General features: G+C 45.3%; 1 protein-coding gene across 4 annotated transcripts in view; it reads left to right on the top strand.

Moving 5' to 3' along the window:
* The window catches only part of LOC146868753 (glycosyltransferase family 92 protein gtnt-30-like), a 376,977-nt gene that overhangs the window by 123,714 nt on the left and 230,128 nt on the right, over positions 1-23,135 (top strand). For 3 of the 4 annotated variants that reach the window (XM_085613723.1, XM_085613724.1, XM_085613725.1), the window contains exons 2-3: positions 9,452-9,546; positions 11,413-11,539. The gene's annotated coding sequence lies outside the window, so the exon portion shown is untranslated. Of the gene's footprint in view, positions 1-9,451; positions 9,547-11,412; positions 11,540-15,486; positions 15,552-23,135 lie in introns of all 4 variants that reach the window. The other variant, XM_085613726.1, reaches the window with a different exon arrangement.

Raw genomic sequence — 23,135 nt, 5'->3', positions numbered from 1 at the left:
GACCGATGAATGATGTTTCAGTTTCTCTGTCTGAGGGTCTTTTGTAATAATCCTCATCCTGAGTTGGTAATTGCTGCATGTTTGTATCAATTTCAGTCACCTTGTTCATTTTCCTTGCTCTGCTCATGAGTATCATTCTGCTCATGGATATCATCATTGTTTTGTTCTTCTTTATGGTCGTCAGCGCCTGTTTTACCGAGTGCATCAGCAGTACTCTGGCCAGAGGATTCTCCATCTTTAGGTTTCCCTTGGGTGATAAAGTTCAGGATTGCTCCTTCCTGTGACACTACGAAAGCCTGCTGAGCCACCTTTCTCTTTCGTTTCGAATAACAAGATTTGTGTACTCGAATTCTCTTCATTTTGCTTGCAATGCAGCGGGCGAGGCTAGCAGTGGGTAGGGAAAAAAAGAAGACAATCAGCAGTGGCGGCTGCTTAAAGATTTTGATGAGTCATTTTTATTTTCTTGCAAAAACAACAGTTGATGGACAGAATGCAGAACAATGTCATACATTCACCCCAGTACAGAGATCTGGGCCTAAATCCATTGTTTTTTTGCTCACCACCCCAGTTCAGACATGGCCATATGCAAATCAGCCTTGACCCTGTGCCTCATGGGAACAGTCCAGCCCGAACTGCCAAGCCATGTCTTCCCTGGACTATACAATGAAGGACCAGCATACCTTAATGAACGAGTGAATTTCCACCAACCTACCAGGAAAATATGTTCCAGAACCATCTCCCTAGCAGCCACCCAATGCAGCCGCTGATAAAACAGTGGAGGCCGCTACTTCTCCCACCTGGCAGTGAAGACCTGAAAACCCTCCCCCTGCACCTCAGAGCCTCACCATCGCTCCAGCAGTTCAGGAAGGACCACAAGACCTCACTGTTCAACCAACAAGCAGCATGATCCAGCAGCATGAATCCCACACCGCCTCGAGACCCTTATGTGTGAAGCAGCTGAGCTTTACAAACCCTGACTGATTGATAGTAATTACCCTTCCCACTACATGTATGACACATTATGAGGACTAGCCACATATGGAAGGTTTATTTGAAGAGTGTTATAAAACTATAGGGTAGATCATGTGACTTGGCATACAAGGTCTGTTTTCTCAGTCCACTGAGAACAGTAGAGCCTGGAGAATAGTTCATGATCTATTTGGGAAGTGACCTTAGCAGGAAGAGAGTAAGCTACCTTGAAATCATGGCACACAGAGACCTGTCTCAGTACGTCACTAACTGATCCTGAAGACAGCCTACAGGTAACCAAAGACTCGTCCACTTTACCACATTGTCAAAAGACAAAATACAATATATTTAATTAAGGTTTCTTGTATAGTGCCATATTCCAGCAACCAGTTCTGCTCGCTTTCAGAGCACCTATTAAACAAGGATTAATTACAGTGAGTCATAAGGCTATGAAAAGGCACTAGAGGTTCACTGAAGCAAAATTAATGTGCAAGGAACATCCAGTCAGGAGACAACTTTCAAGCAGACGTACGAATCACTAGCACAGCGTACCAACGACCCCATGGGCCGTGGCATAAGCAAGGAAAATGGCCCCTTTGGCTGCTGCTCAGGAAGTAAAATATAGCAATTATCAGGGTTCAATGGGCCCCTGAGGGTTTTGGGGTCTCGGTACCACTGTACTTGCTGAACCAATGGTAACTATGCCCCTAGTATGGATAGAGAAGGCTGCTTCACCAATTGCAAACTGAGGACTAGTTAAACTAGTTTTCTCTGCTAGTCACATGACAAGCACTGGAATGTAATTAAAGAAATGATCAAGAAGCCAGTCTCCTACCAAGGTCTCTGCAAAAGGGCATTACATTGAGTTAACATGGGTAGGCACTGCCATCCTATTCCAGGCGTCCATCCATAGGTGCTTGCATTTCATGTCTGCCTCAACACCATATAAACAGACATAACCAAATGCCAAGTACATTCGAACACTCGATGTTTTAAAAGATTTGTGCAGGCAGATCTACTCATTAGATCACAAGTATCAGCTTCATACTCTGTTTTCATGATTGTTGATAAGTAATTGTAATCGTTTTAATGAATCCTTAACATTACGTCTAACACCTCGTACCCTGCTCTCCTCTTCCCCCCAATACGACCGTGCCTCCCAAGTTACACCTCCAAAAGTCACCATGCCTCCCCTAAGCCACAAGTAAACACCGCCCCTGCACTCCTGACTCACTCTTCCCTCAACATACAGCGCCGATCTGTACCACTCCCTGCCCCTGGCGCACAGTGACCACCTCTCCGACCCGCGCCCTCTCAGAGATGAATCGTGAGAGAGAGGCTCTCTCTCACGATTCATCATGCCCTCCCTTCCATTGACCACCAGAATACCTCCAGCTCGCCACCTCACATGGCTTACCTCCACCCAGACCCAAAGCACACACCATCTACAATAACATCCTCACCCAACCTTCCCCACGCCCCCGGCTCCTCACCCCCACGGGCTGGGATACATTCCTACGCCTGATCTGCCCTCCTCCCCAGGGCTCCCCACACCCTCGTCCAATGGCTCACCTTCCCTCGGGTTCACTCTGCAGTGGCACACGCTGACCTCCTCACTCCCCCTCCCCATGCCCTGACCCTCGGGCTGCTCACCTCGCAGCTGGCACCAAAGGTTGCACACTGGCATGCTATCCTCTGCAAGGCGGCCTTTCTTGCCCAGGGTCTCTAGGTGCGCCGGTGCATGGCCTCGGCCGGTCTTGGTGCTGCTCGCTGCACGCCGGGCACGGGTGCTGCCACCCCTCCTGCCGCCAGTGATGCGTGGTGCTTCTGTAACCCCTTCGCTGCAGGACTCGCGGGCACTGCGCATGTGCGCGCATGCGAGCCTCCGGAGGTGCCAGATCTGGACTATTAAAACAAGCTCGATTCTCCTGGAAAAAAAGTTCTAAACAAGCACAAGACCTACCAGAAGAGCCCGAAACAAGGCCAACCCCACACAAAGACGAGACTGGGTTAGAAAGGAAAAGAGTATAAGAACAACCATTCAGCGTGCATCACATTGGATTTAGCATGCCTCAGTCGTTCATGCGCCAAATCCCTGCCAGGGGCCACCACGAATATGTATTGTATCCGATTCCTCGTGGTGGCCCCTGGGGTTTGGTGGCCCTGTGCAGGTGCACAGCTTGCACATGCCTAAGGCCGCCCCTGCTGGGTACCGGCCTTTCACAATACTGCCAGGGACAGATGTAATGGGTTTCTGACAATTATCGTGAACCCTGCCAATTATTTTTATTCTTTCACGCAGTGTTTGGGGAAGTTGCGGCGCTCGGGTAGCTACAAAGCAACGGAGTGCTATACAAATAAAGTTTTTTGCGCAGCATGTGGAGGGGGGCAGTGCAAGCAGAAAATTACAATTTACAGAAAGAATAAAGGTAAGAAGATTGTGGTATTGCAGTGAAGCTTAAAAACTGCAAGGGAGAAGGTGGGCAAATGGAGAGGGAGGCTGCCAAAACTACAGGCGTGCTAAGGAGAAAGAGTGGGATGGCAAGTGTTTCACTTCAGGGGCAGTCAGGGAACCAGATGGTTACATGGCTGGATAAGGAGATGTAACTAAATTCATTTCAAAAGTAGGTAAGAAAACCTCAACTGAAGACTCCCAAATAAAACGTAATTGAACATGTAGGGATGGTGACAGCTCCTGGTAGTTTCAGTTGTTCTGAAATCCTGAAGGAAGACGCAGTGCTTTAAGTGGGCCGGGTCTCACCGGTGCTGAGCACTGGCAGTTTTTGTAAAAGAGGGCTTTGAAACGGGTACCTATCGGGCTCTGTTTTGTGCCCTGGCACAGGCAGTATGTTTTTTCCGGACTGCAGTTACAGCAGGCGTATCGATGTGCACATGCTCACACTTCTCACTTGCCTCTAGTGGAGAAGTTACCGTATGATGTCATGCCAGGTGAGCGTTGTAGGGGAAGGGAAATCCTTTAAAGAGTCATTTTCTCTCTGAATGTCCCTTCTCTTTTTGAAACGCAGGAGCCGCAACATCATTGTGGTGTCACCAGGGCTTTAAGTGGAAGCTTTTTCAATATTACATACAACAAGCCATAGCTGCTGCTTATTTCTCGTATGCAACTAACAGCCATTGACAAAGCCAATAGTCCTGACTTCTTGTAGGTACGGTTACTTGTTGCATTATATTTCTGGATGCAAAGACAGAAAAAGCAAAATACAAGTCTGGTGGCACACAATGCAAAGCACAGATTTTTAGCTTACCTGTTTTTAAGCCACACCCCTAATTATATCGGCCACGCACCTTTAAGAGACCCCTCCCCGTTTTTCCATTCCACTTAAAGCCCTGGGTAGACGTCACACATCTCGCTCTTGGCTTGCTGCCACTTTCAGGGAAGGAGGATTTATCCAGGTCTAAAAAAACATGCCAGTGGTTGAGACATTTGCAACGAGTCCCCCCACCACCTTTGTGTTTTCTTCGCTATGTGCCACGGGCATTTCCAGGTGTGGGTCGACAGGACTCGAACTGTACCTCACGGATGAGGACTAAATAGACCAACATCAGTTCTTGGTGGTTTGTGCTCCCGTCTGGAGGACAAACGGCCTGGCATCCTGGGCTTGACTGTCTCTATTGGAGCCCGACCCGGGCTGATTTGCAGCCCGGGTCGGGTGGTCTCTGTCTTTAGTGACATAGAGTGACTGTGAGTTTTGCAAGTATATATCCCCAAGCGCTCTTTTTGTGTTGCTCACTTAGACAAGACAACACAATCCTACACTGTATTCTGAATGTAAAAAAACAGATCGGAATACAATTGCTGCCCCACCTCATCCCTAAACGTTCTTAACCAATAAATGTCTGCAGTACGTTACCGCACAGTGTCCTCACTTAAATAAAAGCTTCAGTTTATGGAAACCACCATTTAAAAAAATGTTCTTTGGTGATGCAGCGTTTTCAGCTGCAGGTGCCGGAAAGGATGGTTTCTTCACTGTTGCACGCGATCAACCGACAGCATTGCGTAATTCCCGTTCTTTTTCGTTCGCTGCTGCGCCATCTGGTGGCCGCTCCACTCTGTTCTCATATTATGGCGGCTGCGGACTCTCCAAGAGTCCTTCTCTGACTTCGACGCTTTATTGATATATTCGTGAAGATGACCCTGTGCCCGTGGCGTGCTTGGTAGAGGGCACAAGCCATATTTCAGTGCAAGTTTAAAAAAAAAAAAGATAACAGTGGAAAGTATTGTTTTTAAATGTACTGTAACTGGGTTGCAAAATAGAAATAGTTCATTTTCTAAGGCAAGGTGCCAGAGGTACTGTTAACTTAACTGTTAGTAAATATTGGAATGACTTTCTTTACCAGGGACGCAGCTACTATTATTGTCACAGGTGCAGTGTTCCAACTGTGCAGCTCAGCCTTTCAACCATAGATCACTTTACATTACTTGTATTGCGGCTTTGGCTGAAACCAGCAGCTCTCACGCGGTACCCACACTAAATACACTCCCTTTTATGTGTTGTAGTATGGGTATGCCCATTCAGTTTTATGTGGTCAGTTTATTTGAGGTGTTAGTTTCATATGAGCGCTCCTAGGCAGTGCTTTCAGAAGGCCGTGTCCTGCCTGTGCTCAGCACGGCCAGTTCTTAAAAGCGGGTGCTGAGATGGCCACCTTTCGGCTCTCTGTTTTTGCCTTCACCCTCAGGGTGAAATAAAAATCTTACCCCTGCAGCAGTACCACCACTTCTCAAAGCCTTTGATGCAACCTCAAAGAGACTGGTTTTAGTTTTTTTACAGTCTCGTCGTTTCAGAACGGAGGCATTTTCAATATTATATACAACAAAGTCACAGTTGTTGCTTATTTATTTTATGCAACTAACAACCATTGACAAAGCTAATAGTCCTGGCTTCTTGTAGGTATAATGTTACGCGTGTTATCATATATCTGGATGCAATGACAGAAACAGCAAAATACCAGTCGGGCAGCACACTATGCTAAACACAGATTTTTAGCTTATGTGTTTTAAGCCACGCCCTTAATTACACCGACCACGCCCCTTTGAATGACCACTAGTTTTTTCATCCCACTTATAGCCCACTATAATCAGGCTCTGGCGAATGGCAGAACGCTGTACCACGAAGGTACGAGTTCAAGATGTTATGTGACCTTTTGAACAATAGCTGGATGAAGGGGAGGGTATGAGTGATGGCTGCTGTGTGATACATTATCATTTCACTAAGCAGCGGCGTGCAGCAGCTAGCTTCTGTGCACTCCTCTCTGAAAGGGAAAAGAAGGGGGGGGGGGGTCGCAGCATGGTAGTTTACAATAGTGTGGGCAGCCGACCATTTCAAAGGCAGCACTAAAATGTGTACCTCTGCATCTCCACAGAACAGCACTTTAGTATGCAGATTCCTTCTTTATTAGCCCAAGAAACGACATGGCTTTGACCTCTACTCTTTACACCACTTCCCCAAAAACACAATAATTGTTCTTCGCCAGCACTGCTGGTTTGGTAGATGGGAAGTGTGAAGGGCGGGACTGTAGTTTCTATTGCTCAGTTGAAGAAGTTTTTAGACAAGGCTCTTCCTTTTGTGTGTCGGACTATGGCCGCTTTCGGATATTTCTTTTTGACGTATTAAGTCACGCTTAAATGTAAATGTAAATGTAAATGTAGTGCATTTATATAGCGCACCGCACACCCCCGAAATGGTCTCTCAGGCGCTGTGCACATACCGCTGTGGAACCCTTCCTGGCCTTTCCCTGTGAAGTGCCCACTCCTGGGCACCCCCAAGGTGAAGCCAGGCATCCTAGTGCTTTTGGGGCCGTTGTGGAGATTAAGCAAGCTATTGCCCAGAGTTGCACAGTGGGACCCATGATTAGAATAGGCACCGAGGCGAGAATTATCGGGTTCGGGGAAATTGAGCCCAAGACCCGCCGAGGCGGGAATTGAACCCTGGTCCGGGCCAGACCTCTGCATCAGGGTCTGCCGCTCTAACCATTGAGCTTAAACTCCCCACTCCCTCTCAAAACATCTTCATATTAATTGCGAGTCCCAGTTTTTAGGTGTGGCTAGAGTAAGCTTCAGCTGTTTGCCAATAGGTCTGGCAAAACACTTATAAGGTCCCAAAGATTGGCTATGCCAATGCTTGTTCTCCTTCCGAGGCTCTCAGCCCCTTTACTGGAACACTATTTGTTGCCCTGTGTCCCCCCCCTCCCACAGTTCGCAGTTTGTTCACCCCCTCACTCCTCCCACTCCTGTTCGTGCCTTCTTGAACACAGAAGCTCCCATTTGTAATGCCATACATCTCGCGTAAATGCGAGTCGTATTGCATTGCAAATGCTTGTTTGAAAATAGTGCACAGTCACAAGCAAGCCCACCTCGCAAAAAGGAAGAGCAAAGACCAGAAGTCAGGCGTCTCGCACCTGAGTGTGGGCGGGGCAGGGCCGGCTTTAGCTCTGGTGGCGCCCGGTACGAGAATCATTTTTTGGCATCCCCAAACCCCCTGACCACCTCCTCGCCTTCTCTCACTACCACCGGACATAAGTGCCCCTCATCTCTCCCATCCTAAGTTATTGCTAAACACTGAGCCCCCCTGAGTTTGGCGCCCCCTCTACAGGCCAGCGCCCAGTACGGCCGCACCCGTCGCACTGCCCTAAAGCCGGCCCTGGGGCGGGGCTCCCCTGCACCGCGGAGAGCCCCATAGCGTCTCTCGTGGGGGTGTGAAGCAAGGGAAGCCTTTCTCTCCAGCCCTGACCACCGAGTCTTCGGCTTCTGTTCGACAAAAGATCAAATTTAAAGTGACAATAGCAGCAGGTTGAATTTAGAATAATTAAAATGGTGCGTTTGGTGACAGAGCACAGCTGAGGCTGCACGCGAGCAGCAGCTCAAGGCGCATGTAATGTCAATTGAAAGCGTGAGACCAACTGCGAACAAGGATTGTGCCTGAAGCAGAGAGAGGCGCGTGTAAACACTGCAAAAATAGACAGGCTAAGGGGCATATCATCAAGGGCTTTATCTCCGCTTTTCTGGCTTTAAAAGCCAGAAAAGCGGAGATAAAACCAACGCCCTATCAGCAAGAGGGTGCTAACATGCGTATTCGCATGTTAGCACCCTTTTACACTATGCCTACCTTTGTATCTCTAATGAGATGCAAAGTGGGCGTTCCTGACATACACTACATGTCAGGAGAGCAATAACGTGTCTTTGCGCTATCAGCAAGGATGACCTTGCATTTTAGCAGACGTTAGTTTTTGTAGAAAACTGCTGTTTTCTCCAAAAACTAAAGTCTGCTAAAATCCTGACTAAGCCACCCCTAACATTGGGGGTGGATTGTGCTGATACGACCACAGGGTCATATCAGCAAGGTTATCGCTCTTTTGCAGGGAACATCGCTGGGAAACCAGCAATGTTCTCTGCAAAACGGCGATAACAGCGCTATCTCTGAAATTTTTATCGCCCTGGAGCAGCGTGTTGATGATAACGCGCTACCAGGGCGATTAAAAGCAGAGATAGCCAGCGATAAGAAAATTATCGCTAAGTACGGCCCTTATATGATATGGCCCTTAGTACCTTGAATCCAGTACTACTTTCATGTATTTTTTAGGGCTGTGCTCGTTTTTTTTTTTTTTTGGAGGGGGTGCGTTTGCTTGCCAATATGTAAACATTCTTCCCAGGTGCTCTAGTCGTCAGAATGTTAACCTGCTGCTATTGTCACTTTGAATTTGATTCCGTCTGTGTTTTAAACTTACTTGAAGGCCAAATAAATAGTCCTTATTTTAATATAGTGGTTAGATTTAGATATATATTAATAGAATTCATATGCTAATGCATTTGTTTTACCTCACGAAACACGAGAGCTAAGACCTTACAGAATAATATGTGAAGTGTATTTCAACGGGACGCACGAGCCTCCTGGTGAAAAGGACAAAGGCTCATGACGCAGACATCTCGGCTCTGATGGCTATGGCCTGGGCCAGCTTTGGGGCGGTTCCGAAATAATAATAATATATGGGTTTATAAGCACCTGCTGCAGACATCCTTTTGTGTCAGCAGTTTTCAGGGAACAACTGTCAACATAACTCTGGTGATTAATGTTCTTGCTGAATTGAAAGATTGGAGTTTTGTCTAGTGGCAGTTATGATTCATCATAAGGTAGTGCCGAGGGTTAACATGCCTGCTGCAAAGAACGTGTACGAAGCAGAAGACAAAACTGTAACTTATGTGCAGGGCAGACTTGCCGCACAGTTGAGATATTGGGCGCTGCCATTTTGGGGAGTGTGCACTCTAGTCCCACATGTGTAAAAGCCTGCACGTGTTCTTTGATTACTTAAAGTATAGAAAACCTTGCTAACAATACAAGCTTTGATTTCTGTGACCATTTAATGGAAACTGTTATAATTTCAAAGTTCAGCTTTAGAGATCGTGTATAATGACGTTTGAAATATAGAATAATTACGCCTGTTCACGTGTTGCTTCTTTCCTTTACAGTACTGGCCCAAAGGATGTTTACACTGCGAAGTCTGCAAAATGACTTTAAACATGAACATCTACAAAGGATACGAGAAGAAGCCGTACTGTAATGCGTAAGTACAGCGGGTGCCAAATGAGAGGTGTGCCAGAAATATGCAGAGAACAACTGGTTCAGTCAGACTCTTATCGTGAACACGCAGAGGGCTGTTGTGAAACGTTGGCCTGCCCTGTCGCTTAGGTATGGTGATAGTCTTCTGCAGGAGCGTGGCAGCGCATGTGTTGTCTTGTCCTCATTTATTTTGTAGGAGATAATAGCACTTGTCTTGGCTGGTGTAGTGTTTAATTGCAGCCCTTTTGTGTGACCAGGAATGCCCACAGCACTGCCTGGTTTGGTCGGCTGTGCCAGTCAACAACTGCTCTGTTATTTCTCATTCACAGTTTCATAACACATTGGTGTTTATCAAACGGTGCAGTAATTGCGACACACCACCACTTCTTATGAATGGTATGCAGTTGTTTTCCAGAAACGATCATGCACAGATATAAGGGGAATCGGGAACACCTGAATAGAACAGGCATGGCCATTGGTGCAACAGGTGCAGCGGCACCCGGGCTACAGAGCCCTGAGGTGCCCATTGAACCCTTAATAGATTTGTCCCTTGTTCCTAAATAAAAATAAATGTAAACTCTATCAAGATTCAAGCACCTGGTCGGCAGGTATAGTAAACTGTAGCTTGACTTCTACATTAGGTTCTGGCCCCATCTCTTGTAAGCCCCTCATATGAGTTGTGCTTTGGCTGGCAGTGCCCTCTCTAAAGGCATCCGCCTCTCCATCACATCACACCTGGAATCCAGGGCCCTACGTGGAACTGAACCATAACCACTCGCAACCTCTTAAGGGATGAACGAATTGGTCTGTCCTTTTTTAACCTCACGCGGGCTAATGTATGTTCACAAATAAACTTACATGCCATGTAATCATATACATATTTATAGATACTTATGCATGCATGAATAATAATACAATTAGAATTGTCCTTGCAGCCAGCACAGTGGAAGGGAAATAGTTTTTCTGTTTATATTTTTACTTTCAAACTGACCTATAACACTTGGGTCTAACAACCTTGCTATTTTCTCACAAATCCATGGTCCACTGAGATGTTTTTTCGGGCCCACCATTAAAAAGTGGTTCTGATGGGTTTCGGCCTGCCATATAATTAACACCTCACTTATCTAATATCTAAACCCTTATATAACCCAGCCTGTCAGTGCATGGTTACTGTGACCTACAGTAATAAAAGCCCATGCTATCCTAGGCCTCTTATTAACCTTTTTAAAAGCCCTCTTCAGTCCTCCAGGATACAGGCTGGCTCTACCCAGGCATGTCCAGATTATTCTTACGTAAGGGGTAGAAAAGGCACAGCTTTACTTTTATTTGTTTATGAAATAGGCTCGTTCGTACAATGAAAAGCACACCATTGTCCATGTTAATGAACAGTAGATGTTTCAGCCCACAGGCTAATGTGCTGCATGGCTAAATACATATAAGGTCCCAAAGGCGAGACCGGTTGCATTCCAGATGCTTGTTTACACCTGCACACGTTGTTGGGAGGCCTCCTGAGGCAGTTTGAGTAGGTGTGTGTGTGCTTTCCTTGTGCCAATCAGGGCCGGACTGGAAACGAAAACCGGCCCTGGCAAAGTGCTCGGCCGCCCCCCGTGGCTTGGAGGGGCCGCGGAGCTCTTTGCCAGGGCCGGTTTTCGGCCGATTTTTGTTACAGGGCCGATTTTGCAGCTATGCTGCAAAAACGGCCCTGTAACAAAAACGGCCCCCAGTGCTCAAAACCGGTCCCCACCCGTGCGGGGATTGCCCGGTGCCCGCTACGGCCAGTCCGGCCCTGGTGCCAATGAATAAAACCAGTAAAGCAAGAATAAAGTTGATACCACTATTCTCTTTAACGTATTCTTTCTTTCTCTTCCAGGCGATGGTTTACGGTAGCATTTAAAGTTCATGCCAAAGTTTCTTTCCTGACACCGGCCTGCTCTTATGATAAACGCGCAGAGCCTTGTAAAATATGAATGGTTTTCCAAGCAGCAAATGCTTCCAAGGTTAGTAACAGTGTTTCTGGTCTGTGCTCAAGTGAATGTTAAGTGGAAGTTAATTCTAGAAACACACAACATTGAAAATATATATGTGTACAATGTTTCATGCCTGTGTAATGCTATTTGGCTTGGAGAACTGTGATTACGTGTGCAGATTTGTTTGAATTTACTAAACGCATTCAAGACACAAATGAATTAGCACTTGCAAATAGATTTACTCTTACATAAAATAACGTCACTAATTTTAAGTGTGGTTATATGCTCCGCTGGGTTGGGAAGGTGCTTCTGGGAGGGAATGCTTACAAAGTAGGTCAATTGTATTGGTGTGCAAAGTTTGCGTAATTTCATTTCACATAAATATGAAATTTCAGGTAAATTACTCTCAATTTAGCAAAATACAAGTCTGTCATTCGGTGCTGTTTTTACAGGAGCGGTTTCTTCATCAGCGCTCTGGGGCTGCGCCTCCCTGAATGTCCTACACATTCCTGTACAAATATGAAATCGATGTATTTAGAGATACGATTGTATCTCTAAACAAATTGATGTATTTAAGTCTGGGCTGTCTGTCCCACTTCGCTCTAAAGCAGGAGACGGAAGCCAGGCAGTAAATTAACTTTCTCAACTGAGACGCACAATGCGGGGCTTCATGTTCCAAGCCCTTCCTTGCCATTGTAGCCTATGGAAGTATCCGCTATAGGCCAGTGATGCTTTCGGCGTCATGGTTTCAGGGGTTGAAGTCTTTATCTCTGCATGAGAGCAGCCATCTGTCATTAACAGGCACAAGTCCCACCTTTTCGCCTTCATGCAAGCACATGTATTTACGTGCCTTGTTCTCGGTAATGAAAAGTGTTCGAATCTTCTGTTATGTATATTGTGCTGAGACCCCTTGCCATGCTAACCTCCCCCACTGTGACATTCCAGGCTCTGGCTGCACATCATTGACCCCACTAGAAGTCGAGCTGCAGTATTTGTTCCAGGAGTCTTGTTCTCGTGTAAAGTTGGCACAAATATCCGAGTCAAGCGCAAATCGAGAGATATGTGCTTAGAGTACACAGGTACCTGCTGTATGACATTAAAACGGTCCTTATCTTCATGCCCTAAACAACATTAATGCCAAAAGCGTGGATTGATTTACGAACAATGAGTGTTGAAAACGTTGTTCCTCTTTCACGTTTTACTTAATCTTGCCTTCCTCAAGAGTAAGCGATCCAATCATGTCATGTTGTGTTTCTGTAGTTTTTTTCCGTGCATACTTCGTCCCATGCCAGGTGTTTAATAGGGGCTTTGATTGAGAGCTGTGACACTGATACCAAAGCAAAGTGCCTGTCAGTGGGTTGGCCTCTCTGCAGAGCACACAGAACAATGGTCATGCATTTCAGTTGTAATTGCAATTCTGTGGAAATGTGTGTGAAGGGGGTGCACAGATTGCAAAATATTTAGAGTAAAAGCAAAAAGGAATACATTGCTTAAATGTGAGGGAGTGCAGTGTATGTTGAAAGTGATGAAGTGAGGGACGTGTGAGGAAGTGCATTCGGGGAAGAGTGTAACGAGGGTGCTTAAGAGGAAAGAGAGGTGGTTGAGGATGTGCAGATGGACGAGATGTGCAGACAAAAAGGGCATACATATCTAACATAAAGCGCGCATAGCTGAAGGCCAAAACTCTTTACACAGGCCTCAGTACTAGTGAAATTGTAGAACTGAAACATTTTCAAGGTTATTTATAACAAATCCTTCTTGTTACTCATTTATCTTAAACAGCTAACAACCATTGACAAAGCCAATCGCACTGACAGGTTTAAGTTGTAAGTCAGTTGTTGTGTTATATATCTGGATGCCATTACATCTCAGAGAGAAACCAAAATACCGGTCGGGTAGCTCACTATGGAAATCACAGAAATGTATTTTACCTGTTCCCTTTTAGAGAGCCCCCACATTTTCCATCCCACTTAAAGGCCTGTGTTCACATATTTCTATATGACTGATTGTAGTCAGCAGCGTTGGGTCCTTCCTGAAGCCTGTTTAGAGCAACTTCTTCCAAAGTTGATGCTGCATGCAGTGGAAGACACTGGGCAAGCACACACTTGAAAAGGCTGAAGTTGTCACGTTATACAATTTGCAGTAAGATATAGGGCAGTTTTTAATTTGTTTATTATTTCAAGGCTATTTGTTCCCACTGCTTTATAATCCAGGCTTTATCGCTAAATTAAGTTGCTTTAAAATGCACCATTTGTCAATCTTTTTTCAATTGTTTCCCTGGAGGAGGACCCATCCTGTACCCTACGTTTGTCTATTAAGCTTGTTTGCGTCGCTCACTAGATAAAATTACATACCAAACTTCTACACCACACCACATTCAAATGTCTCCAGCCGCCACTGCTGTTTTAACAAGAAACGTGTCCCTAACAATTTTTTGACCTGAGTCTTCATTTTGCGTGAAAGAAATGCCTCGTAAAACACTATTCCCATTAACGAAACAAACCCACTTGCATTTTGGGTGTTTGCATTGTTCCTAGGCTTCTGCACTACAATTTTGCTGCGAACGGCGGCGTAATTAAATGATGTGGAGTAGTGTTGTAATTTGGAGAATTTTGCATAACAAGTGGAACATAAAATTCCCGAAGTATGTGATTTAAGCCAGCGTAATTTAAATTCCACCCAGGCCTAGCGTACCCCCACAACCTCAGTAGTTTGTACATATTCACTCACAACTCAAATACATTTATAAATTCACTCCTGTCATTGGCAGGAATAAGTGTGGATTTGAGGTGGTAAAGTGAAGGGAGCATGTTCAATTTTAAGTAGGTGGAGGGGGTTCTACATGGCAAAAACTATTGTATGAGAAGGAAGCTAAGGAAGTTTAGGGCCCGAATCACAAAGGTAAACTTAGACGTTTGGGCTAAACTTAGACCTTGAAAATTTACTAAGGGCATTTATGAGTACCATCTTTATGTCCGCACTCGGGAATAATCTACGCCCGAGTGTGGATGTAAAGATACTAATCATAAGTGCCCTTTGTGAATTGTTGTAAACTTAGACATTTGGTCTAAGTTTAGACCAAACGTCTAAGTTTACCTTTGTTAATTGGGCCCTTAAGGTGCAAACACACTTCCGTATTACATTTACACCTGCATTAAACATATTCTTTTTTTTCATGCTTAAATGGTAAAGCATAGGAGTTGCATTCAGTTCACAAATAATTTAACAACTCCTCCTCCTCAAAGTCTGACCATACTGTGGTTAATGTATGACATTGGCAGTTCGGGCTGGACTGTTACCATGAGGCACAGGGTCAAGACTGATTTGCATATGGCTGGGTTCATACTGGAATGGCGAGCAAAAAAACGATGGATTTAGGCCCAGATATCTGTACTGGAGTGAATGTATGACCTTGTTCTGCATTCTGTCCATCAACTGTTGTTTTTGCATTTGTCACCCAGAGTGGGACGGGTATGCCCAGACGTGGGTACCGTGCTCTCCATGTCACTGGAATTAAGCTATCCTGGCTGAAGAGGGGTGGCATGGTGAGCAAAAAAACCGATGGATTTAGGCCCAGATATCTGTAATGGGGTGAATGTATGACATTGTTCTGCATTCTGTCCATCAACTGTTGTTTTTGCATTTTTCACCCCGAGTGGGAACGGGTATGCCCAGACGTGGGTCCTGTGCTCTCCATGCCACTGGAATCAAGCTAGCCTGGCTGAAGAGGGGTGAAACCCCGAAACCGGTCCTAGGATGCTTGTTTCCAGTCCAGGGAGGACCTGGCTCGGCAGTTCGGGCTGGACTGTTCCCATGAGGCACAGGGTCAAGACTGATTTGCATGTGGCTGGGTTCAAACTGGAATGGCATGGTGAGCCAAAAAACAATGGATTTAGGCCCAGATCTCTGTACTGGGGTGAATGTATGACATTGTTCTGCATTCTGTCCATCAACTGTTGTTTTTGTATTCGTCACAGATTCCCAGGCAGAGAATTGCTGAACCCTTTGTGAATACCATGGTTTTAAGAAATGTACTCCAAAGGTAGATGGAAACTTTTTATTGTATGAGTGAACTCCATTATTGTTGTGATTCAGAAACAAATCTCTAGGAATTCTCATGGAAAGGCAGTCACTTCATAGATGTCCATGCGACTCACCCTTTATCTCCAGTGCCTTTAACTGCAGGGCTCTCTATACAACCAGACAGCTGATGTATCTTATGCTGCTGTGCACAGTAGCTATTCTTTTCCTCTTCACTTATGTGGGATCCCCACTGAAACACTACTGAAAGTTGTGCACCAAGGCTTAGACTGATTTTACAATTTGAACCACAAAACAATTTACAAAAATAGAAAAACAAGTATACCCCAAACAGTCACACAAATTATGATACATTGTATTTAATACACAAGCCGAATATAAAAAAATTGGCATTTTAACATCCAGGTTAGAAACATTTTGTTATGTTTCTAAAACAGATGTTAGACTCTTCCATATCACTTGTCATTTTTGCTCCTCGTGCCTGCTGTCTTTTTGTCCACTCATAGTAGTGCTCCCATTGAGGTCACCAGTTGTCCATACTAGATTCCTTTTGCTATACCTGTGCTGCTCTCACTAATCAAGAGAAGAATACTAACTTAATTTTTAGCCCTGGTTTCAACTACGTTCACATTTACAGAGTATTTTAAAATGTTTCATCTTTAAATTTTGCTTTTTTATTTGTTTATTCTTCTAATATTACTTAATTTTCTAAATAGTTGCGGATGCCCTGAATAAGTACTATAGGACCCCCATTAACCACAGGTTAGGAACCACTGGCATACACAAACAATTTCTGCTTTACTGGAAGCAAGCAGGTATGGAGGAGACTGTTCTAGTGCAGGCTGTTCACAGGGGGCAGGTAGGGGTGATGCGGGGAAGCAGTAAGCAGGCAGGTATGAAGGAGTCTTTTCTTATGCAGGCTGTTCACAGGGAGCAGGCAAGGGTGCTGCGGGGATGCTGCAAGCAGGTTGGTATGGAGGAGACTATTTTATGCAGGCTATTCACAGGGAGCAGGCAGTGGTGCTGAGGGATGCTGGAAGCAGGCAGGTCTGGGAGGGAGTGATCCTGAATGCAGGGAGTTTACAGGGAGAAGGCAAAGGCTCTGCGAACGGTCTGGGAGCAGGCAGGGCAGGAGAGATTGGACTGCACCGTGTGGATTTCCCAGCGAACAGACAGAGGCGCTATAGTCGGCTGAGTTGGGGATTGGGCATGAGGGAGGTGCGTAGGCATTAAAATGTCTCTGTTCTAATTAAAAACCAGCATAACACAATTATGTTGCCCTACACTTACTCAAGCTCGAACCAGTATTCTGCTAGACACATCCTGCTGCAAAAAAGTGAAATGTCACCCTTGTATACTCTGGAACATTTTGCATGATTAGCATAAATTGAAATATAGAATATTAACCAGATTACGTGACCATAACAGGACTTTTACACAGGCTTAAATAATAGCCATCAAAGTTTGTGAAGGGGACATTTTGGAAATTACATTCCCTGGTAAGTCCCCGAGGGCACAGACTATGTTTGATCTCAAAAGTTACCCTTAACTTATTCTTGATTTTACCCAGCTAAACTGCCTAAACATACTCTGCTTCTGAGGCACAGACAATGTCTTTTCTGGTACAAGAAGCACAGAGACTTCTGTCTCGGGGTTTTACAGGACCCTGTGTACCTACACCAGACTGGGTGCCATCCAGGGGACTTGCAGCACAGAGACTACCTCTTCCTAGAATCCTTACTTGGAGACAGTCCCCTCTGGGGCCTAAAGCAGGAAGATTGCTTTCACCCGGACACACACATTGGTACTACTTGCGGTTGGAAGAGGAACAACAGCACTTTCAGTTTGCTTTGGTCTCACCAGCGCCCCTTGTGCGTTCAGACGGGATGGCAGCACACCTTTGTAGGAGAGCCAGTCTTCCCCTATTCGAATACTGGCTGTCAATGGTGGGCTCCCCCAGATGGTCGTAAACCACTTCCAGACCACAGCAAACCTCCTACCATCTTAGGGGTTAACCGTCAACGTGCCGAAGTCGCACATTCCTTCTCAGAAGCTCCCCTTCATTGAAGCCATTCTGGACACTATTCTGTTTCGTTCCTCCCTCCCCCCGTCCCGCCCCCCCCAAAAGAGAGTCCAGGACATTCAGGATATGATCCTGATCTTTCAGCCGCAGTCCTGGTTTTCAGTGAGGTCGACTCTGAGGCTGCTTGGACTGATGGCCTCCTGCATACTGCTGGTCTAGCACCCCAGATGGCATTTGCAGGCTCTGCAGTGGCATCTATAGTCCAGTGGACCCAACATCAAGTACACCTCTCCTACCAGGTTTAGATTTAGGAAGAGAATCAGCAAGATCTGCAGTGGTGGTTACCAGTCCACAAATTGGTCAAAGGCGGGCTCTTCTGCCTTCCCCAACCGGAGCTGACAGTGGTGATAGATGTGCCACTTCTGGGCTAGGTCAGCCACTTGAGAGAGGTGGAGATCAGAGGCCTGTGGTCTCCAGTGGAGGCCTTGCTTCGTATCAACCTTCCGGAGCTTAGGGTCATCCACTTGGTGATGAAAGCCTTCCTGCCGTCCATCAACGGGATGCTGGTACTAGCAGTGGTTTCTTCACAAGGGTGTGGGAGTGTCACCCCCCCCATGCCACAAACATTGCCATTAATTAAAAAAATCTATAGATTTAGAAAGAAATTAATTCATATGGGTGACCTAGTGTGGCCGCATTGTGTTAAATATGTGTTGTGTTTAGCTTCTGGGCTGGGCCACAGCGTGTGGCTAAACCTGCTGATGGGCAAGCAGCAGGTATTACCACTATTCTGTTAAGTGCGCATGTCTGGTTGGACAGGTTTCTTAGAGTGGTCAACCAGACATGCGCACTTTAATGCCCTGAGCCAGTGCTGTTAAGGAGCCAGGGGAACACAGGACAGCTGCTCTGGTCTCCTTTAGATTGCTGTTTGCTCATGCTCCCACCAATCCTTGCATTGTTCTCATGCTGAATATTACTAACATAGCATGAGAGGAATGCACAGATTTGTTCTGTTCACAGCAGTTCCTGTGTCAGAAGGCAGCATAGGGGTGAGAGTATGACAGAACATGGGCAATCACTGTGCAGCTTTATTTTTAAGTCTTACAGTAATTGGCAATGTTCTATTCCATGTATGTGTCGAGTGACGCTGCAAAGTTTTGAGACCCTTTGCTTCGTGCCATTGTACGGCACTATGAGTAAAGAAGTACTGGCGTATCCCTTGAAAGTCATAATGCTTATCTTTCCGTAGTTTGTCAAACTGATTTTATAGTGCCCTTTTTGTTAATTTCTCTACCATTTTAATAAAGTGGATACTGCTTTGCGAGACCAGCTTTGCGCATTGCTGTATGGTTTTCAAAAAGGGACTGCGAGTGCGAGAACTCCACAGAAGGCAATGCTGATTTTTTTTTTGACTTTTTAAAATCTTTTTTTTACAACCAGCACTTTGAACGTGCATATTTGAAAGCACTTTCATATGGAATAATGGAGGGAAAGTGTTTTGGTGAGAAAAACGTTTGCCTAAGATCACACAATTAAACTCCCAAGAGCCAAGCCCAGCCTCACCAATCTCAAACTTTACCAGCTGCCACTGGCCGGTACATGTGCTCAAGGACAACACCACCGCTATGTGCTGCAACAGACAGGCATGGACCCTGTGCCAGGAGGCTATGCTTCTCTGAAATGGTTGGAGTGCCATGGGATCTTCCTGGTGCAGGGTCATTCAATGCCAGTTAATATTTTAGAAAAACTAGAGAAACCCATATGTCCATGCAAACTGGGTATTAAGCTTATAACAAGTGTTCACATGGAACTCCTTTACAAAGACAGTCTTTTATTGTCACTGACATTTTCTGTGTGGTTTAATCAAAACAGGAATATTTATAATTATAAATCAGAATACATCTGTTCTAATCAAATTGAAGAACAACTCCTATAGCCTGATCAAAGCTGTCATAACACTCAATTCAGCCGAACTGAGTTGTTTATTTTTTGTTATTGTAGAAAAATACAGAAAAAGTATATGTATATGCATTTCGGCGGGTATTGTTTCAGTGATTGGGGTTTGAGAAGTAGGTGATAAAGAGCCCCAAGTTAATTAACCATAACCAAACATGTATTTCTTTGAGTATGCTGGAGAAATTTTGTTTCTCCATGGGTAAAAAGGTACCCAGAGAATCGATCTGTAGCACTCAGAGTACTCAGAGATCGCATCAAAGATGGTGAGTCTAATAGTGGGCCTCTCACCATTATGCACAGTCCAATGCCATGCCTTTATAAAAAAGATACAGCCTGTTTGATGGCAATCCTCAGCCCTCCATTATTTGTTTCAGACATACAGGCTTCCCAGAAGGAAGACCGCTTTCCATGGATCTTCCAAGATAAGGAGTTCCACCCACCACTGTTCCCCATGGAGAAACAATAGTTCTCCAGGGTACACAAAGAAATACATGATTGCCCTCTATCCTTGGGTAAGTATGCCATTCCCCAGGTTACATAGCCCCCCAGCTGTTACCATATTGACTTAATTATGAGTCTCAATCCTCTTTAATACGGCACCTTTTGTAGTCCCCCGGTCATTACAGTCTTGATTAGACCCTCATATTACAAGTAGGGTTAAAACGTTGTTAACACCAACGAAAGGACAGCCTCTAGGCGAAAGCACCAGAAAACAATCTGGTTGCTTCTTTTCTATTGTTTAAATGAGCATTTAGACGCCCTTGTATATACCAATAACTCCTGTTAATTTGTTGTATTTTTATAAGTCACTTCATTGTCACTTTTCTCTACATGTTTGGTTATGGTTACTTTACTTGAGGCTCTTTATCACTTACTACTTAACCACCAATTTGACCCCCTCTGAGCCCAATTGTCTGATGTCCTGTTGCTTGTTCTGTCCCGATCCCAGCAAGTCATTGCTTTGGGCATGGTTGAAGGTTATCTTTTGGCCTTTTCAGCCTCTCTGTGATTGCCTGATCAACCGTGCTTATATAAATCACCAATGGGGATGAAGTTTTTAAAAGGGCTGCAACACTTGTTGCCCCTCTACTTTTTTTGTGATGCGCCAACGGCACCTAAATCTCGTCCTTACTTATTTCATGTGTACACCATTCAAGCCACTCCACAGCTGTTCCCTATGGCTCCTTACCATCAAAATTGTGTTCCTAGTTACTATCACCTCAATACAGCGTGTGAGTGAGCTTCTGGCTCTGTATGTTCTTTCACCACCTTCTTCCTGGATAAGCTGGTTCTGCAGACTAGAGCATCCTTTCTACCGAAACTTGTGATGCCGTTCTACGTCGCTCAAATCACCACCCTGTCTGCCTTCTATAATCTGCCTCACATCTCGAAGGAGGTGGAAAGACTCCATCACTTGGACCCCAAAATAACACTCCATTTCTGCATAGATCGTACAAAGATAGCCGGGTGGATGATCAACTCTTTGTGGTGTTCGCCGAAGTGAAAAAAAGGCACTGCTGTACAGAAGCATACCATGTCACGCTGGTTCGTGCTCTGCATTCAGATCTGTTATGCATTGCCTTAAAAGAATCCTCTGGAAATACTGCATGCCCATTCTACCGGGGCCAAAGCTGCTACTACTGTGCTAACTCTCAGAGTCCTTGTCCTTGTCCTAGACATATACCAGGCTGCTACTTGGCTGTCCCTCCATATGTTCAAAAAGCACTATTGCCTAGACAGACAATTCCGCCGAGTAGGGCGCTTTGGCTGTTTCAGTCTATTCACAGCCTACCTCCAATTAGGTACTGCCTTTGTATCTATTAAAAAGTTGAGAAATCCACGGCTAGAGGTCTCTTTCAGAAGAACAAGTTGCATACCCTTTCTGGTGAAGACTCTCTCTAGCCGCAGATTCCCCACCGACTGTCCCATCCTCTCTGTTCTGTGATTGGACTCTACCTGTTACAAGTCTAGGAATCTGCACCATACTGGTTCATCAATTGCTTTTGGGGCTCCACATCTGGGGGTGCAGACTGTTTTGAGAGCAACTGTTGTAATCGCACATGAGTGGAGCCTAAATAGGCCCCACACGTCACTTCAGGAGCGTCAGTGTGGAGCCCGTGGTGCCACCCTCTGAAGTACTATGGAAAGGTTTCTGGATCCAGTCTGACTCCTGGGGAATATTCAAAAGTTGTAGAATCTGCAGCTAGATGGAGTTCTATTTGAAAAAGTTATACCGAAGGTAAGTAATTTGTGCTTCAGTGTCAAGAGCGAGAATTAGTTGTCTGCTGATCTGAACCATCACAGGATGACGTTACCACAGGTACTCATATTGAGTGTACAGTATATGATTGAAGCAGACTCCAGTGCCAAGAGAGCGAATTAGGTGTCCGTGGATCTAAACTACTACAGGATGATATTACTACATGTACTGATAGTGAGTACAGGATGTGATTGAAAAATCCTACAGTGGCAATACACAGAATGAGCTGACCATGGATTTGAACCACTACAACTTGTCATTACCACCACGGGTGCTGATACTGAGTATACAGTATATGATTGAAGAAGATTTCAGTGCCAAGAAATAGAACTCTTTCCAACTGAGAACCAGTGGATTCATTATGAAGCATTCCCTTTCCTTAAAAATGTAGAGGTGGAAGCTCAAACTGAATTGGTATGATGGGGGGATTAGCCTTCCAGATATCAAAAAATACTACTGGGCGGCACATCTTGCGGCCATTAATCATGGCACTTATGGTCGCCCTGATGATCCGGAATATGCCATGGACAGGTGGCTCCTGCCGGGAGGGAATTACAATAAGGCACTCTATTCAAAACCCAGGCGATACACCGTGACTGGACCAACTAAACACTCGGTCCAAATATGGCACGCCGCAAACAAAACTCTAGGATGGGAGCGATCACTCCCATTAGCAACCCCCTTATGGGATTCCGAGAAGTTGGGTAGTTTGTGGAGTTCAAAAGGGTTCGATAGGTGGGAACTCATTGGGATCTCACAATTCAAGGATATGTGGGAGAAGGGCTAAGTGAATACATTCACTTTTTGCAGCAGCAACATGAGTTAGCTGACTCAGAACACTTCAGATACACACAAATCCGCCACGCCTTACAGTCACATCTCTCGAAAGGCTCCTTCTCTCCAGAATCCTCTCCACTTGAGGACAGACTGCTGGATGGTCACCTGCACAAGAAAGCTATATTGTTAACATACAAGAAAGTGACCAATAATATGGCAGGCTCCCTCCAGCCGTTACGAGAGAAATGGGTAAGGGATGGCATTGAACTGGATGATGAAGAGTGGCAAGAAGCGGTGTCCTCCCCAAGAGTGGTAGCATTCTCGGCTAGACTCAGGCTAGTTCAACTCAAAATTCTACACAGAGTATACGTTACAGGGCCTTGTATGGTACGCATGGGTAACGTTGATAAAGGAGATTGTAGGCGACAATGCGATCAAGAAGGTACATTCATGCACATAATATGGGAATGCGACTACATACAATCATATTGGCCCAAAATACACAACATACTAAGTGAAGTGCTCACGCTTGTCCTCCGCCCGAAAGCCCATAGATGCCTCTGGAATAT

Source organism: Triturus cristatus, chromosome 1_2, assembly GCF_964204655.1.
Source record: "Triturus cristatus chromosome 1_2, aTriCri1.1, whole genome shotgun sequence".
In the NCBI taxonomy this organism is placed as follows: Eukaryota; Metazoa; Chordata; class Amphibia; order Caudata; family Salamandridae; genus Triturus; species Triturus cristatus.
The sequence above is the reverse complement of the archived record's forward strand: the minus strand, read 5'-3'. Positions and strand labels throughout refer to the sequence as shown.